Below are 20615 nucleotides of genomic sequence, written 5' to 3'. Positions count from 1 at the left end.
TGCGTTTGAATCTGAGTTCTTTGGCCAGAATGTCTTAACAGCCCAAATCTTCTTAATTCTGTAAATATCTGTGGGTATCACTTGCTATGAGATTCTTACAAGTAAAATCATATGGACTGTTTAGTATTTTAAATTTAGGAAATTTAATTACCCTAAAGATTGCTTTATTTCCTAAACTCATACTCTATCAATACAATTTTTTACTTTTTACTTATACGTGGCAGTGCTTTAAGGCGGGGAGGGGGATGAGGGGTGCAATAGTAATAGGTGAATGCCTTATTTAGGCATTCCAAAGCAAAGGCACTTAAGAAGAGGCTTCAACCAATCAGAGCTGCTTTACAAACTGATGATCTCCATGGAGACCATGAAGCCATGGAGCCATGGAAATGCCACAGATAACAGCTCTAGGAGGGAAGGATCAACACTTTTCTCATCTTTGCCTCTACTTGCCCTTGGTATGCTGTGCGAGGGAACTGTTTTCATAATTTCTTGGTGCAATAGGCATCTGTAGAACCAATAAGACTTCTTTCCCAAAAAAGATAAAATTTTAAATGTCTTTTTTTTTAATTGTTTTATTGCTTAAAGTATTACAAAGAGTATTACATATGTCTCCTTTTTAACCCGCCCTTGACAATCCCCTGTCAAGGGCGATGATATAACAATATTAACTTTGCAGTGTGGACCTGAAGCCAGGACAAACCTAAAAGGTGAGGTAAAGAAGCTGGTGGGTCTAAGGAAAGCTTATGGGAGTTAGTATTCACAGACGATTAGCCAGAGAACCAAGTAAGGCCCATGTAGTGTGATGCGTGCTTATATTAGTACTGCTATGTACTTCAAACAATTAAGAGGACTAAATGGAAAGAACATAACTCCAAACTTTCATAATAGCAGCACATAAACAGCAAGTGCCTATATAGACTGTAAACGCTTCCTTAGAATTGAAGCAATTTCACTTTCTCCCAAGTACTTCATTTCAAATGGCTGGTGTAGGCATATTCTTTATCTTCAGTACTACTTCATTTATTGTAGGGAGTCTAACAACTGTCAGCTATTTTAGAAAGAGTGCTAATATGGGCAAACACTAGAAAATCTTTAAAGCTTAACAAGAGGAAAACTTTATAGAGTGTGAAAAAAATCCTATTCCATTCCTATCTTCATTTTTCCCCTGGTGACTTTTATGTTACAATGACTGCTGTGATTTTAATACCAATATAATCTATTCACTCAGACCTAGGATAGAGAGTGATTAGAATTTTAAAATAATATACAAAATTTTTTATTAGAAAGACTTAAGATTGTCAGAAAAATCTTTAAGTTGCAACTATTTCATTCTCTAAAGGTTTGCAGTCTAAGTATCCTTTCATTCAACTATAATTCATTGAGGAATAAAATATAAACAAAAAAATAACACTTTTTGTATTACTTTTTTGTTTGTTTGTTTTACTTTGGGCAATAACTAGAGACAAAGATTAATTTTATTTCAACCTCATAAATATTCCCTCACAAAATTCTTATACAATTACAACAAGTTGGATAGAAGGAAACTGAGCAGATAGGTTTTGTTTTATTTAAATGCTAAACATTTTAGAGTGAAAACATCCTTAATAAAGAATATTGCTAAAGGATAAATTTCTTGATTAAAGAGATAAATTTAGAACAAATACCATTAACCCTTAATCACTGAGTCAATTAAAATAAAATCTCAGAGGTGATGTCGTGCAGATGTGCATATACCCAAAGTATATGTTTGAGTTTTTGTGATGTACACTGGTACTAGAGGAAGAAAAAAGTGATGAATAGAGCTGGAAATAAAACTCGCTTCTGCCTTTCAAAACTCATATTCTAATAAATTTAAGCATACTCCCAGCCCTTAAAGAATATATCATCTAGGTAGAGTGTTAAGCTTAACACAAGTGAACAAAATTACAGAACAAATAATAGGTTAGTCTAGTGTAGTAGAAAACACATGTGTTGTAGACATTTAAAAAAACAAACTTGTTGTTTGGTTAACGGAGGCGTCATGAAGAGAGCGAGACTCCAGTCAACTTGAAGAATGTCTAAGATATGGAAAGGCTAATGTCAATAGAAAGAACCTTTCTGCAACGCATGCAGTAAGGGGTGACGTATATAACCCAAAAACAGAGGACAGGAGAGAATTCCAACAGCTCAACTGAAAGATGAGTAGGGGGGGCGAGTAGGAAATAGGCAGAATTACTGGAGCATGTTATCAGTTTATTATGTTCAGTTGCATGTAACAGAGACTTGACTACAGTGGCTTAACCAAAGAACAGATTATTTTTCTCACAAAACAAGGAATCTGGAGCTGGACAGGTCCGGGATATTATGGCAGCTTTGACATCATTAGATCTTGGATCCTCCTCTCCTCTCCTCCTGTTCTGCTAGTTACAACATGTCTCTGCACTGCAAGCAGAGTATCTGTGTTCTAGGCAGAGGGAGGGCAAAGGGAAACCTACCTTTCCTGAAAGCTTCAGGTAAGCTCACCTCTCATATCCCAAATCATGTCACATGGTCACTTCCATGTACAAGGGACCTGAGAAATCATCTTCTAATTTATTTTATTTTCAATTGGCCACAGGGCATATTTATGCATCAAGAAGAAATATGGGATAGTGTGATAAGTAACAATGAACTATCTATCTATATATATAAAAGCCTAAGTGACCGAATGACTGAACGACTGGTCATTATGACATGCACTGACTACCAGGGGTCAGATGCTCAACACAGGAGCTGCCCCCTGGTGGTCAGTGTGCTCCCAGAGCCAACCTCCCATGGCCAGCCAACCTCCCATAGCTCCTTCCCCTGGCCAAACTCCTGCAGTCCTGGTCCCTGGCCAGGCCAAGAGAACCCACCTGTGCACAAATTTGTGCCCCGGCCTCTAGTTTATTATAGGTTTCTTGAGAAGGCAATTTGACAGAGAACTAGTGCTTCATAAAACTGAGTTTGGCAGCAGTGATATGGAAAAAAAGAAAGGCGATCATAGAAAGAAGAAGGAGAATGATCCAGAACAGCGATACAGTCTCATATAAAATGTTATGACAGCTTATGTTTATGTACTGATTGTAGAAATGGGAAAATAATGGAGAAAAATATATTTCCCTATCTGAATGGAGTTCCATTTTACGTAGGTGTTGAAGGACAGGGTAAAGCAAAGCTTATGCATTTTCCAACATGTGAAAGTTTTAAAAAGTACTTGTAAAACCAGTTTCTTGGTTTGAAAACTAAAACACAGGAAAGCTGGGAGATGTGTTCAAGGTTATGAAGCATCAGTAACACAGCCCTGACCAAACTTATTTCCTAAGTCTCAGGCCAGCACTATGCCATTTTTACATGTTTCCAGGATATATTGTATTGTATCATATCTTTTTATACATAAACTAGGGGCCCAGTGCATGAATTCGTGCACTAGGAAGGAACTGTGGGCTATGAGTCTGCGGTGGGCACAGGAGAGGGTCTCGGCCCATCCTCCGTACCCCTGCCCGGCTACTCCCACCACGACCCCCGGACCCTGCTCCCATTGCCGCCACTCCCATGTGCTGACAGTGCTGGCCCCACTCGTACCTGCTGACAGTGTGGAGCAGTTGGAGCCAGCATCAGCAGTGGCTGGGAGCAGTGACTGCTGCCCTAATCATCCCTCAGGAGCAGAGGGAGGTGGAGAAACCCTCAGGGATGATCAGGGCTGGCAGCTACCACTTGCACCTGCTGATGGTGCCAAGCAATTGGGATTGGTGCTGGGCGCCGACAGCGGGTGTGAGTGGGTGCAAGTGGGGCCAGTGCCAGCAGCAGGTGTGAGTGGGGCCGACACCAGCAGTGGGTGTGAGAGGCGGCTCCCTGCCCTCCTCACCCCTCAGGAGCAGGGGGAGATGGAGAAGTCCTGAGGTGCTATCGGGGCTGGCAGCCACTGCTCGCACCTGCTGATGGTGCAGAGCAATTGGGGCCAGAGCTAGGCTCCAGCAGTGGGTGAGAGCAGGGCTGGCACTGGCAGCAGGTGTGAGCGCCAGGCGGGACCATGCGCGGGGGAGCAAAGAATTTTCAGTAATCACCAGAGGCTCGCCCCAATCACAGCAACTGGTGCCCCACCTTGGTTTGGCACCCCCACTCACCTGCTCCACCATCCCACCATGGCCAATGCTCACCTTGTTCTGCGTGTGCCCCCTGGTGGTCAGCACACGTCATAGAGACCGGTTGTTTGATTGGTTGTTTGGTTGTTCGGTTGTTCTGCTGTTCGGTCTATTTGTATATTAGGGTTTTATATATATAGATATATAATTTTAATGAGAATTTTTATTTTCTAGATATGATACATTTTTTGCAGTTGCATGATGATTCGAAATCTAGAGTCTCTAGTACATTTCAGATTATTTTATTGTTATTTCTTATATTACAAAATAGTTTTAATGTATTTCTGCTACTGTATTAGAAGACTATTGCTAAAAGTTACACATCTTTCTTGCAGAAACAATAAGTAAATCAGATAAGATGCATAGGCTCCCTATAAAAATTTAGAAAGTAAAAAAAAAAATTGTATTGATGTAGATTAGGAATATTTTATTTGCAAATTTATCAGAAAAGTTGTTCTAACTAGGTAAATTATTATAGAGAGGTTATTTTAAAGATCACTGGGTTGGCTCTTTGATACAAAGCCATTCACTCTTATAGTATTTATTTTACTAAAGTCTTACCTGTATTCAACAGCCCCAGAGTGCATCCCCCATCTCTAAAACTCTATAGTCCCAAAGAGACAAAACATTTCACAGAAGAAATATCTCACTATCTAGGACTTCCTGCTACAGAATCCAATTTCAGCAGCAAAAGGCCATTGATTTTCCATCTTTCCCAAATGCTGTGCCCACCTCACACATCAAAACTGATCTCTGCTCTCTATCCCGGTTTTCTAGGGTTTTTATTTCTTCTTCAGAATGGATCAATAAACGTGAGTTTCTTTCAAAATGACCTAATTATCTTCCCCTATATAGTGTTTTGTTTTACTTATTACTTTAACAGAATAAATTAAATGACATTTCAGACTCGATAGGAAAGTAGCAATTGTGCATCTCCACAGGTGTAATACAAAGTGACACATTCATTTATATAATTTTTAATATGACACAAATATTTCTATTTTACTAGAATTTAGCAAGGAGGGGATAAATAGTAGAACAGAGTATTTATTGTTAAGCTTATGCTGAAAAGAATTATCCTGAAGTTGATATGGCATATTTTAGTTCACAATTTAGAATTTTTCCAGAGCTTGAACTCTGGAAAGCATAATTTCCCTTCTTGTTCCTCGATTTATGACTATTATTTTTGGAAAACCATGTCTTTTAAAAGTTCTTAATTTTAAGTGAGTTTGGAGAAGTAAACGAGAGGATATAGCATAAGCCACAAAAATGACTAGGCACTGGCAAACTGGTCTTTTGAGTAATGCTAAGACTGAAAGAATTAGAATAATCTAGTTTGCAGGAGAGAAATTTTAGTGGTAATTTATTAATAGTCTTCAAATGTGTAAAAGATTAGTAAGGAGGAGACCATAACCAGGTGTTCTTGATCTCACAGTGGAAAGAACAAGATTAAATCAGCTTAAAGTGCAGATAGAGAGATCAAGGATAGATCTATCTTTCAGAAGGTAAGGGAAGATAAGCACAACAGCAGACCTCCAAAGGAAATTATGCAGCGTCTGACATCTGCCTGGTTCTGTTCAGATACAGATCAGTTGGAGGGGCCCTCTCACCTTCTATCTCTTCAATTATTTTGCATACAACGTTGGGAGCAAGATTTCTTGGGAGATTAACTAGAAACCAAACGAGTAAGACTTACGACACAGCCAGAGGAGGAAGAAAAGTAACAGTTTTTAAAACAACAACAATGATTTCATATTTTTCCCTCAGGAAGCAGAATAGGAGTGACATCCAACATTAGCTGAGTTCATGTCTTAAAAATTAAGACTATTTGGGAGTTAACTCCTTCCCTAGCCACCAATATGAAAGAACTTTGAATCATGAACTCTGGATAGCTGAGCAATTCTTCAACAGATCTTGGATCTTTACAACACATAATGTATACCCTTCAAGCTAAGCCTCTTAGAAAATACCTTGGCAACATAAAACTGATTTATTTCTTATTCCTGTATAAGTTGGTGGTTAAGAATTGAAGTAAATGGAGCAAAATAGGACATACAAGAATTCAGGCACAACAAATGAAGATTATGTACCATCACTTGAAGCTTAAGGTTAATGATAATAGTAGCAATTATAATAATATTGTGTATACACTGTATACAAGGCAAAGTGATGGATACATATTTGTGAGTTGAGTACTTCCATTACCTCTAAACTACAGATAAATGCAAGGTAACATATATAGTGAATGGCATCTCTGAATTGAACACAGGTTCTTTGATTCTTGAGTACAAATTTTCAACTGCTATGAAATACATTTATCGAAATCCAAAAAGTTGACACCACTCTGTTGCAGGGAAATTCTTCAGGACAAATTTTTCCTGCCATTCAGGTGCTAGAAACTACTATTTCTTGAAGGGTTGGAAGAAAGGTAAAATCATAATTTATTATAATCTATTTACTAGTTTAATATGTGCCCTAAATTAAATTTTCTGAAACTCAATTATTCAATTGATAGGATTATTAATTGCCACCTGCCAAACTCTGAAACACCTAATGAAAAAGTAATTGAGATGAAGATTTTAATTACTCTAATGCACAGCACAAGAGAGACATGGAGTGAGTTAAAGGGGTGACCAAGTATTTTGTAAAAAACAAGCAGTAAGCAAAAAGAACTGTTTTTTTTTTTAAAAAAATGAATTAAAGACTAATTAAATATATAAAACTTTACTATACTTAGAATGAAAAACTTTTATAATCTTACCTACATCTATTCTTCATTACCATCACTATCCTTAAATTAAGTTCTTTACAACATATCTAGAATATTTATTTCTCATAAAACTAATCTCATTACTTTCTACATATCCATTGTTTAGTTACCTTTACATCCTATTCTTGTGTTCTCAGAGAATTATGCAGGTGGAATTTCTAGCGGGAGTGGGGTTTTGTGGGTGCTGCTGGAATAAGAATTTCCAGAGGCCCCCAGGAGAGGATGAGATGTGATAGAAAGCTTTATTTGTGTGAAATTATATCCCTTTGTTTTCAAAGTCCCATTTCTCTAAAACCTGTCCTAGAAAATGTGCAGCTGGGGACTCAGCAGAGCTAGAAGCAAAGCCAGTGTCCAAAGTTTCCATTTCATAGTGGAGTTGAGTCTGCACAGAGTCAGGCAAATTTCAGACCACCAGTCCATTGTGGTTGGGGTGCACGTGGGTGTGGTGCAGAGTGTGAGAGCGCTCTCTCCCGAAAAACAAACAACACACACACACACACACACACACACACACACACACACAAACACACAAGAGTCCCAAGAAAGCAAGATGGCTAAAAGAGCATAACTCTCTTTGTTCAGGAGTTTATCTATTTCCGATTTCAAGCCCCTACAGTGGTCATGCCTATTCTGGTCAATGATCTCCCAAGTGTGATTGACAGTTATCATCTTCCCTATGTCACCCAGACCCTCACTGGGCATGCCTATAATTTTTTGCCTTCCCTTCGTTCCTTTCCAGTTAATTAGTAACTGGGTTAATTACAACAATATTATTTGGATTAATCTTTTGAAACATGGCTATAATCACATTTCACTGCTCATAATTTCTTGATTGTTTCCTATTGTCACCATAAAATATTACCATTAGCATCATTATTAATACCAGCTTTCCTTTCTCTTACTGAGCACTTTCTAGGTGCCATGAACTATGGTAACTACTTTGTACATTGTCTCCCTTTATCCTCACAAATATGTTGAAATCTACGTTATAATCATGATCTAACAAATGAGGAACTGAGGCTTAGAAATGTGTCTGCAGATTGCCCAAAGGCCTTAAGACCGAGGTCAGATTCAAACAAGATTTTACAAGCAAGAATAAACTTGAAGCTCTTTGTTTTGGCATCTGAAGTCTTAAATATTAGGTCCCAATGCCCTGAGTTTCATACATCTCTTTATCATTGACACATCCTCATCTCAGCTCTTCTCTAGAGTGCGTCCTTGCCTCTCCAACTCAAAGAAACTGAACATTTCTCTGAACAATAATGCCACAAAGTGCATATTTTTGTCATTAGTTACTTTTCATGGTTGTTTAATTACTTAGCTTATTTATTTTAAAAGGCTAAAACACTTTATGACAGCAAGTTCAGTGTCTAACTTAAATACACATGCTTAATAGAGACTAACATTCTGACTTGCTGGAAATAATTGTTATATTTGCTTCTGAATGAACAAATGAAACAGACTTAAATTATTTTCAGAATGTTAGTTAGGCCTTAGAAAATACTGACAGTAAGAGGTCCGAGATGCAGGATAGTTACTAAAGAAGGAAGTGGACTTTTCTCCTCTGAGGATCTTAAACAAACAATAGCTTTTTATCTTCCATGACAATTTCAAAGTGATTCCATCTGAAGAAAGGGGATAAGATTTAAAGCCACCTAAAACTGTTTTCCAATTATTTAACTTTATGAATGAATGAAAAAAAATTGAGCCCACTGGACTTAACTAATCAGAAAATTTAGAAAAAAACAACTGCTAACAACATATTTCAACATTTTTGTGGTCTTTTTTCCCCCCATTTATTTTGGCAAGTGTTGTGAGAGCCTCACTTGATTTAGAGAAATTTCCAAAAGTCTAGCTAGAGTTTATTCACTCACTTAAATCTTCAGGGATAAATGTGACATTCCATAAAAATTTTATACACATATTTGAGTTTGGAAAGAAAGGATGAGGAGAAAACTGCTCATGTCATTTTATCACTTTCCCTTTTCTGTTCAAGGCAAAAACATAACCGTATGAAATATAGGACAGAGGAAATAAATTAACTATGTTAATATAGGTTGTAAAATTCTAAAATCATTTGCAGTGCCGGCTGAGGCTATGAGGCAAGTTATTTCACTGAAACTCTTTAACCCACAGTCTCCTTGCCTCTTTTTTTACAGAGAGATATTGCTGAGAGTGTAGTGCAGAATGATGATGAAGTAATACTAAATGCAAACCTCTGCTGGGTTCCCCATAGGAAAACACACTTTAGTCAGAAGTAATAAAGTAAATACAGAAGCTACAAAAATCCATCACCAGAGAAAAACAATAATTTAAATGACTGATAAAAAAGGCATTTTATCTATGCATGATAAGAAACCACTGAATAAAACAAATTGCATACCACATCAGAATGGCTCAGTGCCCAAAGAAATTGAAAACAGCTCAGGACAAGAGAGAAGAGAAAAATCACAGAGACTCAGAAAAGATAGTGTCCCTCATATAAAGAATGCAAATGTTGTATTCCTGAAAACCCCACCCAGAGTATTCTACTCAGTTGTAGTCATTGTACACATGGCCATTAGTGACCACAAAATGGTATTTTGGATGAGAAAATAAGAGTATAATTTTCCACATACAAACATGCCTCGAAAATTACCACCTACATAACACCAGTGCCTCCATGTTATTGCTCCTTCAGGTAAAGTTCAAATAATCGGGAAAATATGAATGACCCTTGCTACTTAGTATAATATTTGTTATTGATAGCCATGGATTTATGCAATGATTTATATATAAACTATTACAAAAGCAGCTTTCATTATGAAAACGGAAGAACAGAAATATTTAGTGATTTTTCTATGCTATGCAGTAAGTCAATTTTTATCCCCAGACAAAATTCACATCTCATGAACTCCTTGAACATTTGCTGTTATAACAACATGTTTATATTGTTTTGTTTATGTTACTTTGTTGTTAGGTTATTAGTATTTATAGAGAAATTCCCACAATATCATCATCGAAAAAAGTTTAGAAAGTTCTCACGTGGTCATATATTTAAAATAAATTTTCAGGATTAATACATAATAATCTAGAGCAGGGGTGGGCAACCTTTTTGTGAGTGCATGCCAAAACCAGCAAAATCTATGACTCAAAATTCTTCTGGGTACCAACCCTAATTTTTTGAGAACATGTTATGCCTACTTGATATCTCTTAAGGTATAAGTATGTGAAGAATCTTGAAGAAATAATAAAATTCATTCGAGCGACAAAAACACAGTATATGATGATGAAAAATACATTTATTTTTTAATGTATACATGTACACTGATAGTCCGACAGAAAACTTTATGACTCCGTTTGATATTATCAGTGGGACTTTTGCTGCTGCATCACTGATGACAGAGATTTTACATCAGGTTTATATTTCGTGACCTTCAGAGATATGCACGAGCTACTACTTTCACCCGCCAGGCTACTCCTATTATGAGACTTAACAAAATTCATCACTGAGAACAAAGATTCACAAGCATATGTGGATGAAACCAAAACACTGGTCAGATCTAGGAAGGCAGGGAGAGTTAAGGCAGAGGCATAGAAATTGCTCTTCCCCTCTCTCGTCAATCTATGTCTATGGTCTTTAAGATAACTTGTTATGTAAAATTATTTATTTATCTAAGATGCACCTACAATGAATTTATCTGAAAAATAAAAAAGTCGATATTAAGAAAAAAATTGTAAATGGAAGATTATAAGAGAGGGTTTCGCGTCCCAACAAAAGTTACTGGCGTGCCATGTTTGGCACTCGTGCCAAGGGTTGCCCACCCCTGATCTAGAGTATATGCTGAGTTAAAGGGGCACGAGACCTGGGTCTTCTAGATGCTAATTCATGTGCATTGAGCAAATCACCATGGGTTGAACATGAAAAACAAGGATGACCAGTTGAATAAAATTCTGGGGATTTTTATTATTTACTAATATGGAGAAGAATGACGAGAAAAACTTAAGTGACTCAAAAGAGTTATGTTACTTTGTATCCTTTGACCATTACCTCAAAATTTCTCTTTCTCTCCCTGGAAATCACCATTCTACTCTCTGCTTCTACGAGTTTGACTATTTTAGATTCTATAAATAGTGAGGTAATACAGTGATTGTCTTTGTATCTGGCTTATTTCCTACCCTGGTGCCTAGAGATTGATCAGAAGTTGAGAATTCCTTCCTCTTCTTTAGGCCTCTTTCTCCAACTGATTGCAAAAATGTCATGGCAGAGAACTCAGGCATCCAGTTTGGATACTGAAGGTTTCTCATCTTGATTTCTCAGTCCCTAATGGAAGCATCTTATTCCTAAACCATAGACAAGAAATATTATTTCAGTCACGGAAAGCCTTCTTTCTCCCTGGATACCTCTGACTGGCATTGTCTACTCCTTGATCTTTCCTACCCACATAACTTCTATTGTTGTAAGTCCTTTCTTAAGAGTTAGTAAGAGTTATTAGAAACTGTATGAGTTTACAACTTTCTAATCTGGTGAGTTTCAATAGAGACGAGTCAGAATAATGAGAACTAATGTTAATCTCTTTAATACTAAAAATAAACTAGTCCTCTTTTTCAGGAACTTTGGAAATAAAAAAAAAAGATACAGGTTCAATTTCATTCTCTTCCAAGTGGACATTCAATTTTCCCAATACTGTTTATTGACAAAACTGTATTTCTCCATTTTTTATTTTTGGAGCCTTTGTCAAAGATTAGTTGACTGAATATGTGTGGGTTAATTTCTGGGCTCTCGATTTTGTTTCATCACTCTACATGGCAGCTTTTACACCAGTATCCTACTGTTTTCATTACTACAGCCTTGTAACATAATTTGAAATTAGAATGTATGATGCCTCAAGGTTTTATTTTCTTGCTCAAGATTGCTTTCTTTATTTAGAATATTTGTGGTTCCACATGAATTTTAGGATTGCTTTTTCTATTTCTTTGAAAAATGACATTGAAATTTTGAAAGGGATTGCATTAAATCTGTAAATCACTTTGGATAATATGGACAGTTTAACAATATGAATTCTTCTATCCATTAACATGGGTATGTTTTCATTTATTTGTGTCTCTTCATTTTTTTTATCATAGTTTTATAGCTTTCAGTATACAGATGTTTCATCTCCTTGGTAAAATTTCTTCTTTTTTATTTACTTATTTGATGTAATTGCAAATGGGATTTATTTCCTAATAGAGTTTTCAGACAGTTCATGTTCATAATTGATTTTTGTGTGTTTATTATATTTTGTAATTTTGCTAAATTTGCTTATCAGTTTAAACAGTTTTTTAATTGAATTTTTAGGATTTTCTATAAATAATCATAGCACCTACAAAAAAAAAAAAAGACAACTTTAAATATCCGCTTTTAATTTGGACAGTTTTTCTTATGCAAATAAATAAGTCTGAAAATCTATTATAAAGCAGACTGCACATAGCTACCAATAACATGTTGTATACTTAAATTTTTCTATAGGGTAGACCTTATGCTGTGTGTTATTTCCACAGGGAAAGAAAATAATAATACAAACAATAATAAAGGAGATGGGAGGAAGCTTTGAGAGTTGATGTATATGTCTGTGGCCTTGATGGCAGTGGTGATTTCATAGGTGTATATTTATCCCAAAACATATTGAGTTGTATACATTAAATATGTTCAGCTTTCTATGTGTCAAACATAAATATTCTATATAATAAAAGGGTAATATGCAAATTGACTCTAAAGGCGAACAACCTGGAATGACCTGTCACTATGATGCACACTTACCACCAGGGGGCAGACATTCAACTCAGGAGCTGCCCCTGGTGGTCAGTGCGCTTCTACAGGGGAAGCTCCACTCAGCCACAAGCTGGACTAACGGCTATGAGCACAGCAACAGTAGCGGGAGCCTCTCCCCACTTCGTGACAGCCGTATGATGTCAGTTGGACAACCACCAAAGGCTCCCGGGCTGCCAGAGGGATGTCTGATTGCCAGCTTAGGCCTGATTCCCTGGGTGTAGGCTGTGCTGAGGGACCCCCTGAGTGCACGAATTTTTGTGCACTGTGCCTCTAGTACTTTTTATAAATAAAAAATATATGAAATAACTCTGAAATGCAAATTAAAAAAATGTTATCAGAAGACTAGAGAGTTTGAGAAAGCACTATCAGCTGGTTAGATCAGCCCCTTTCTGAAAATGATACCTAGGTTTTGGCAACAGAAAAATTTGCCCTTGATACTAAAGCAAAGGTTATAGCAATGTGCACCAAAGGGACAGGCCACTGACACGACTCTGGAAGAGTAATGAGGTCTCATGCCCAAATGTCAAAATTCTGGTGTCTATGATAGACATCTCACCATTACTATGACCTATTGTAACAGGATTTGTGGAACTAGTACAGCATCAGAGAATTACTAGTAGAAAACTCAAAAACAAAGATGAGCATATGACTAAAGTTTTAAAAATATGTATTATTAGAGGAGCACCAAACAATAATCAGAAGATCTAACAGAGAAAACAGAACTATAACAGATATGTAAAGAAACTGTAAATAATACATCTAGAAGGTTAAAGAGAACATTAAATCCATGGCACTATGGCTATTAGAAAATGATTGTGGACTTTAAAACTAAAAACATAAAACCATCTGCATATAAATAACTTAGGTACAGCTGAAAAAGATGAGTGACTTAGAAAATGCAATGGTAGCTTTTGGTAAAATAAGATGGATAACCTCAACTAATTCATGTAGCTAAAAAAATTGAGATTCACAGAGAATTGTTCCAAACATGTGATCTACCATCGATGATGCAGAGAAAGTACAAGGGAGAGAAAAATCAAAATTATCTCAGAACTTTTAAAAACACAGATAACTGTCCCAACTCAAGAAATCTCATGATTTAAAGAAGAAAGATAGGGAGATAGAGCACCTTCCATTTTAGAACTTTCAGGGGAAGCAAAATAAAATCTAGTCATAAAAAACATTGCTTTAAAATTGTTTAACTGGACAACCGGGTGAAATAGCAGATTAGCCATAACTAAACATAGTAATAATATAGTAAAATATGAATCTGAAAAAATTGTCTAGAATCTCATATTAAGGTATAAACTAACCAAATTAAAGAAAGATTTAAAAACATGCAAAATAGGCCCTAACTGGTTTGGCTCAGTGGATAGAGCGTCGGCCTGCGGACTGAAGGGTCCCAGGTTCGATTCCAGTCAAGGGCATGTACCTGGGTTGCGGGCACATCCCCAATAGGGAGTGTGCAGAAGGCAGCTGATCGATGTTTCTCTCTCATCTATGTTTCTAACTTGCCGGGAGCCGGTCCATCCTGCTGTTTCAAGGGACCTGGCATATATGGCATACTGTTCTTAATATGTTTGCTCACCTTCTTGGCACTATGTGTTTTAACCAAGGTCACCTCCCTGAGAAAGGTTGTTTCCCCAGGTAGGGATTTTCCCCTGAAGTTAGGGAGGGAATAAAACCCCTTAACTAAGTGCCAGGCGGGTAATTAATCACTTTAACTACGAACAATCATGCTTAAGCTACATAATCTTTACTCCCTGGAATGGAGATAAGAAACGGCCTAACCTTTGGAATAGAGATTGATAGGATTGGAATCAACTGGTATAAATACAGATGTAACAAGACAACAGGACACAGAACCTAGACACAGAACCTAGACACAGAACCTACACAGAACCTAGACACAGAACCTAGACACAGAACCTAGAGACAGAAGAACTTCGCTGGAGAGAACATGGCAAAAGATCCTGGACAGAAACTGGCCACATAACCTAGAGACAGAACCTAGCAAGAGAACCTGGCTGAAGAACCTAGAGACAGAACCTGGCTACAGAACCTGGATAGAACATGGCAAGAGAACCTGACTAGAACCTGGTGACTGAACCTGGCTGGAGAACCTGGAGAACCTGGCTGGAGAACCTAGCAAGAGAACATGGACACAGAACCTGGCTGGAGTTCCTAACCAGAACTTCGCTGGAGATCCTGAACAGAAATTGGCTGGAGATCCTGGCTAGAGATCCTGGCTAGGCTGCTGATCAACTGAACGCTGTCTCCGTGTCATTCCTTCTTTGCCGGCTCTGTCCACACCTTTGGGGACCCCTGGACCTGCTGGGGTTGGACCCCAGCACTAACTTTCAATCCCTCTCCCTTCCTCTCTGTAAAAAAATCAATAAAATATATTTTTTTTAAAAAAAAGAAAATAAGATGAGAAGATCTAAAGAGAGGTCTTGGAGAAACTAAGGTTGAGATTAAAGAACTCTTTTTAGAAATAATGGCTAATAATTTTCCATAATTGAAGAAAAACATGAACTCTTAGATTTGAGAGAAAAAAAACACAAACAGGATAGATACCTAGACAGATATTAACATAACTACAGGCACCAAAAACAATGACAAACTTTAAAAGTAGCTGAAGGAAAAAGACAGATTATCTATAAACAAAATCTTTACAATTGAGAAGTTTTTTACAAAAAAAAAAAAAAAAAGGAAACATCCTAAATGTCCATATTCAGGAAATTTAGTAAATAAATATTTGAATACACATATAATCTCAAACTATATGAACATAAATATGAAAAAATACAGCTAAAGTTATCAACATAATAATAATCATTTTTATGCAGAATTATAGGTATTCATAAAGTTAAATAAGGTGATTATCTATAAATATATGAGCCTGAACATTTAGGAATTCCCAAGTTCGTTTAACAAGGTTTCAAACTATGCAAGCATATGTTTCTGAGGAAGGGGTGGGGTTATAAAAGGTTCAGCCAAAAAGCAAGGGTTACTGTGTTTTCCTCCAGCTCTGCCCAGGGGAGGTGGGCGCTGGCCAGCAGACGCAAATTTCTGGTCAGCCTAACAGACTCCACCCCACAGTGACCACAGAAGCATCTGGCTTCAGCACACCATAGCCTCGGGCATTAAGGTCACTCAACAAACACTCCTCCCAATTACATTTAATTTGAAGGAAAAATGAAGAAGAAAAAAAGACCAAAATGAGATGGGATTAAATGTTGAGAATTTCATTATCAATATTATTTGTTTTAGAGTAATACAGACATATGTACTCACTTAGAAGAAAATGTTGTATAGTAGTTGGTGAAAGGCCTGTGGAAAAAAAGACAGTAAAGGATCTACAGTATAAGTAAATTCAAGGAGGGACAATGCTTCCTCTAAAATTTTCAGAGCAGGCACAACAAAGGAAATGAAAAATTGATAATGCCATTTAAGTTAGAACACACCATTGAGAAAGTATATATCTATTTTTTTAAGTTATGTATGCAGATAATCAGTTACTTTAAGGAGCAGGTATGATCAGTTACTTTAAGGAGCAGGTATAGAAAATATGAGAAAAGCAAGACAGGTATTTCCTGTTGAGTAGATATATGAGAACAAGGAACAAAAAGCTGATCAGAGATAAATACAAAAACAGTTGAGGGATGCAAAAAACCTGAAGATGTGATCATATATTTTAATTTTATATTTATTGACTTTAGAGAGAGAGAGGAAAGGAGAGGAAAGAAAGATTTGTTGTTTCACTTATTTATGCATGCATTGGTTGATTCTTATATGCGCACTGACCAGGAATTGATCTTGCAACTTGGCATATAGGGATGATGCTCTAACCAACTGAACTACCTGGCCAGGGCAGAGATGACATCCTATCTAATAAAAGAGAAACATGGTAATTAGCCATACCTCTGCTACACTTCCCATTGGCTAATCAGGGAGATATGCAAATTAACTGCCAGCCAAGATGGCGGCTGGCAGCCAGGCAGCTTGAAGCGAACATGAGGCTTGCTTGCTTTAGTGACGGAGAAAGCCAATGTTCCCCGCCTGCCTCTGCCGGCCTCTGAGCTTGCAGTTTGAAACATTGTTACAAATATAGAAGCTAAACAAAACCCCAGAAACCTGCTTTCAGCCAGCCGGGATCTAATAGCTGGAGTTGAGACAGTGTTTCGATTATAGAACCCAAACAAACCAGATACCTTCTTTCAGCAGCTGAGGCCTAAGAGCTGGAGCCAAGCCTCAGAGCTAAAGCTAGGCCAGAATAAAAAAAAAGAAAAAAAGGAGCGGTTGGGAGCTTCAGTCACCTGCCAGCCTGAAAACAGCCCTCAGCCCCTCACCCAGACTGGCCAGGCTCCCCAGTGAGGACCCCCACCCTGAAGGGTGTGTGACCAGCTGCAAACAGCCATCAGCCCCTCACCCAGGCTGGCCAGGCACCCAAGCGGGACCCCCATCCTGTTCCAGGACACCCTTCAGGGCAAACCAGCTGGCCCCCACCCGTGCACCTGGCCTCTATCCTATATAGTAAAAGGGTAATATGCCTCCCAGCACCAGGATCAGCGGAGCCACGAGGCCTCCTGGCACTGGGATCAGCGTGACAGGGAGCAGCACCCAAACCGCCTGATCGCCCTGTGGCTCTGTGTGTGACAGGGGGCGGGGCCAAAACCTCCCTATCCGCCCTGCTCTGTTCCTGACAGGGGAAGGCCCCAACCCCCTGATCGGCCCTGCTCTGTGCCTGATAGGGGGGAGCTCCCCAATGCCCTGATCACCCTGTGGCTCTGTGTGAGACAGAATGTGGCGCCCCAACCCCAACCCTATGGGCCCTGCTCTGTGTGTGACGGGATAGAGCCATAACCTCCCCATCGGCCCTGCCCTGAGTGTGACAGGGTGTGGCGCCCCAACCTCCTGATCCTCCCTGCTCTGTGTGTGACAGGGGGTGGTGCCCCAACTCCCCTATCGGCCCTACTCTGTGAGTGACAGGGGGGAGCTCCTCAACTCCCTGATCGTCCCTATTCTGTGCGTGACAGGGGGTGGTGCCGCAACCTCCCCATCGACCCTGCCTTGAGTGTGACAGGCGGCGGTGCCCCAACCCTCCAATCGGCCCTACCCTGAGCGTGACTGAGGGTGGCATCGCAACCTCCTGATCTGCCCTGCTCTGTGCATGACAGGGGGCGGCGTCCCAACTCCCCTATCTGCCCTGCTCTGAGCCCAACCAGGGGCTGCACCTAGGGATTGGGCCTGCCCTCTGCCACCTGGGAGCAGGCCTAAGCCAGCAGGTTGTTATCTCCTGAGGGGTCCCAGACTGCGAGAGGGCACAGGCCAGGCTGAGGGACCCCCCTGAGTGCACAAATTTTTGTGCACCGGGCCTCTAGTATTTTAATAACTCAATAAGCATGATATAATCCTTTTTTAGAAAGTAGTTTCTAGTTTTATCCCAAGGTTAGTTGTAAGGCAAAGGAAAAAGAAAGGAAAATAATGGGAGTGGGAGGATAAAAATGTTAGATAGAGAGTGGCTGACATATTGAATTATAGAAACTCTGCTAGGTAAGAAAATAAATGAAAGTGGATAGAGGGTGTAGGGTTAGATTGAGAAATTGAAAATATCTAGGAAATAAAAATCCTGATGCTATCAAAGTGATAGAAATGAAGTGACAAAGTTATAAGAATAGGAAAGTATGATTAGAAATTAATTTTTCTCACACACATAGTTATTCTCTATTTCATTATTCTGTTATTTCCAGCACCTATTAATATTTGGTATTTTCTTTTTTTTCTTGAGGACTGAAATCTTGTTTGTCTCATTTACTGATGTATCTCTACGACCTAGAGTGCTCGCTCACTGGCACAGAAAGAGTGCTCAATCATTATTTTTTAATATCTGAATAACTGTTGGAATTTCATAGGTGTTTAAAATTTGATGTAGGTGATTAAGTGGACGAAATGGTTTATAAAAAATAAGAAGCCTTCACCTGAGAGAATGACTTGGGAAATATTGATGGCAGAGTTGAATGGAGTATCTCATTCCTAAAAGATATAGTATGGTATATTAGTTTTACAAGTAGGCCTAAATTTAAAACAATGGATTTGGTGCTAGAAATACAATGCAGTAGCAGCAGGACATTATAAAATGAACTTAATCATTGAGAGCCTCCATTTTCTCATTCATCCAAAAGGTATTATGCCATAATCACATTTTTGTAGGATAGAATTAGATAATAATAATACACATATGCCTTGTGTCTGGCACATAAGAATACTCATTATGTGTTAGGTATTTTTAAATGATGCTCAAATCACTGTGCTGTAATCTCTATGTCCCCTTTTTATGCAATGGCATTATTTTTCCAAGACTTTAAAAATCCCAAGTAAATTTATAAGTTTTCCCAACTCTAAAGTCAGACAACTGCACCTATTGAGACTATATATATGTGTATATATATATTCCCCTGACTGGTTTGGCTCAGTGGATAGAGCGTCAGCCTGAGGACTGAAAGGTCCCAGGTTCGATTCCAGTCAAGGGCATGTACCTTGGTTGTGGGCACATCCCCAGTGAAGGTGTGCAGGAGGCAGCTGATCAATGTTTCTCTTTCATTGATGTTTCTAACTCTCTATCCCTCTCCCTTCCTCTCTGTAAAAAATCAATAAAATATAAAATAAATAAATGAATATATATATATATATATATATATATATATATATATATATATAAAGTCCAGTGACCAGAACGGTAGAATGACCAGAAGGACTGAAACGACCAGTGGCTATGACACGCACTGTGGCAGCCAACCAGCCTGATCCAGGCCCTAATCGCCTCCCTTCACCCCCAATCGCTGGCCCTCACACCTCAATTGGGGGCGGAGCCGGCCTGCCAACCATCCGTGGCCCCTCCCCACAGGCTGTCCCTGCCCCTGATTGTCTCCCAACTCCCCGATGTGGAGAGGAGCCAGCTGGCCAACCTCCCGCATCTCTCCTCCCCTGATTGGACCCCATCAGGGCCAGTCAGCAGAACCCCACCCGTGCACGAATTCATGCACTGAGCCTCTAGTTAGTAATATATCTCTCAGTATTTTTATCAAGGAGCAAATCACCATAGCAATGATATTAATAGTCCCAACATTTTATATAAAGAATTTTGCACTAAAGACCCAGTTATTATTCTTAAGAGAAAATAAAAGACTATATAGTAGTGGTGGAAAAGAGATGAGAAGCAATTTCTATTTTTTTTTTTGGTCCATTCTTAAGTGCATTATTTTTCTACCAAGTTTTCACCCTTTCTATATCTCATAGTTATCCTGCACTCAAATGCTACTAATACATTTAGAGCAAAATAGAAAAGCTAATCAATCCATAGAGCATTTTGACATACATGGATATTGTTCATGTACACAAGAGATGCAAGAATAAAAAGAAAAAAAGATGCTATTTCTTCATCTTTTTTTTTTGACATACATACAAAAGAAAAACATGGGTTTATCCAAACATTGGGACAAAATTCAATTTTTTTCTATAATTTTTATAGGAACTCTTTGGTCAAGTAAATTATTGAGTGTGTCTTTGCCTGAAATTAAAGTGTCAAAGTACCACTTTTCACAGCATATTCATTTAGTGTGCCTTTAACTGAAAAAAAATCATCATGCTGGAACAAAAGAGATTTTGTCAAAAACAGTACAAATATTCAAAAGCTATTATGGTAAGTAGCTGTTAACTGGGCAGGCATTATGTTAGGAAGATGTTTTTCTCCTCACTTTATTTTTAGCTCCTATATTTTTCTGAAAGACATGACTGAGCCAGAGACATTAACAAACTATCTGCAACATTTCATCAGGGAGTACGGATTTCACAACACTGGGCTTTCTGAATACAATTCACAGTAACTTTTTCCTTAATAAAAACACATATA

At 38.3% G+C, this 20615-nt stretch overlaps 1 long non-coding RNA gene across 1 annotated transcript in view; it reads right to left on the bottom strand.

The window, feature by feature from the left end:
* The window catches only part of LOC308526573, a 667011-nt gene that overhangs the window by 83353 nt on the left and 563043 nt on the right, over positions 1–20615 (bottom strand). The window lies entirely within an intron of this gene.

Source organism: Myotis nattereri (assembly GCF_964212035.1).
Source record: "Myotis nattereri genome assembly, chromosome: 1".
Lineage (NCBI taxonomy): Eukaryota > Metazoa > Chordata > Mammalia > Chiroptera > Vespertilionidae > Myotis > Myotis nattereri.
The sequence above is the reverse complement of the archived record's forward strand: the minus strand, read 5'-3'. Positions and strand labels throughout refer to the sequence as shown.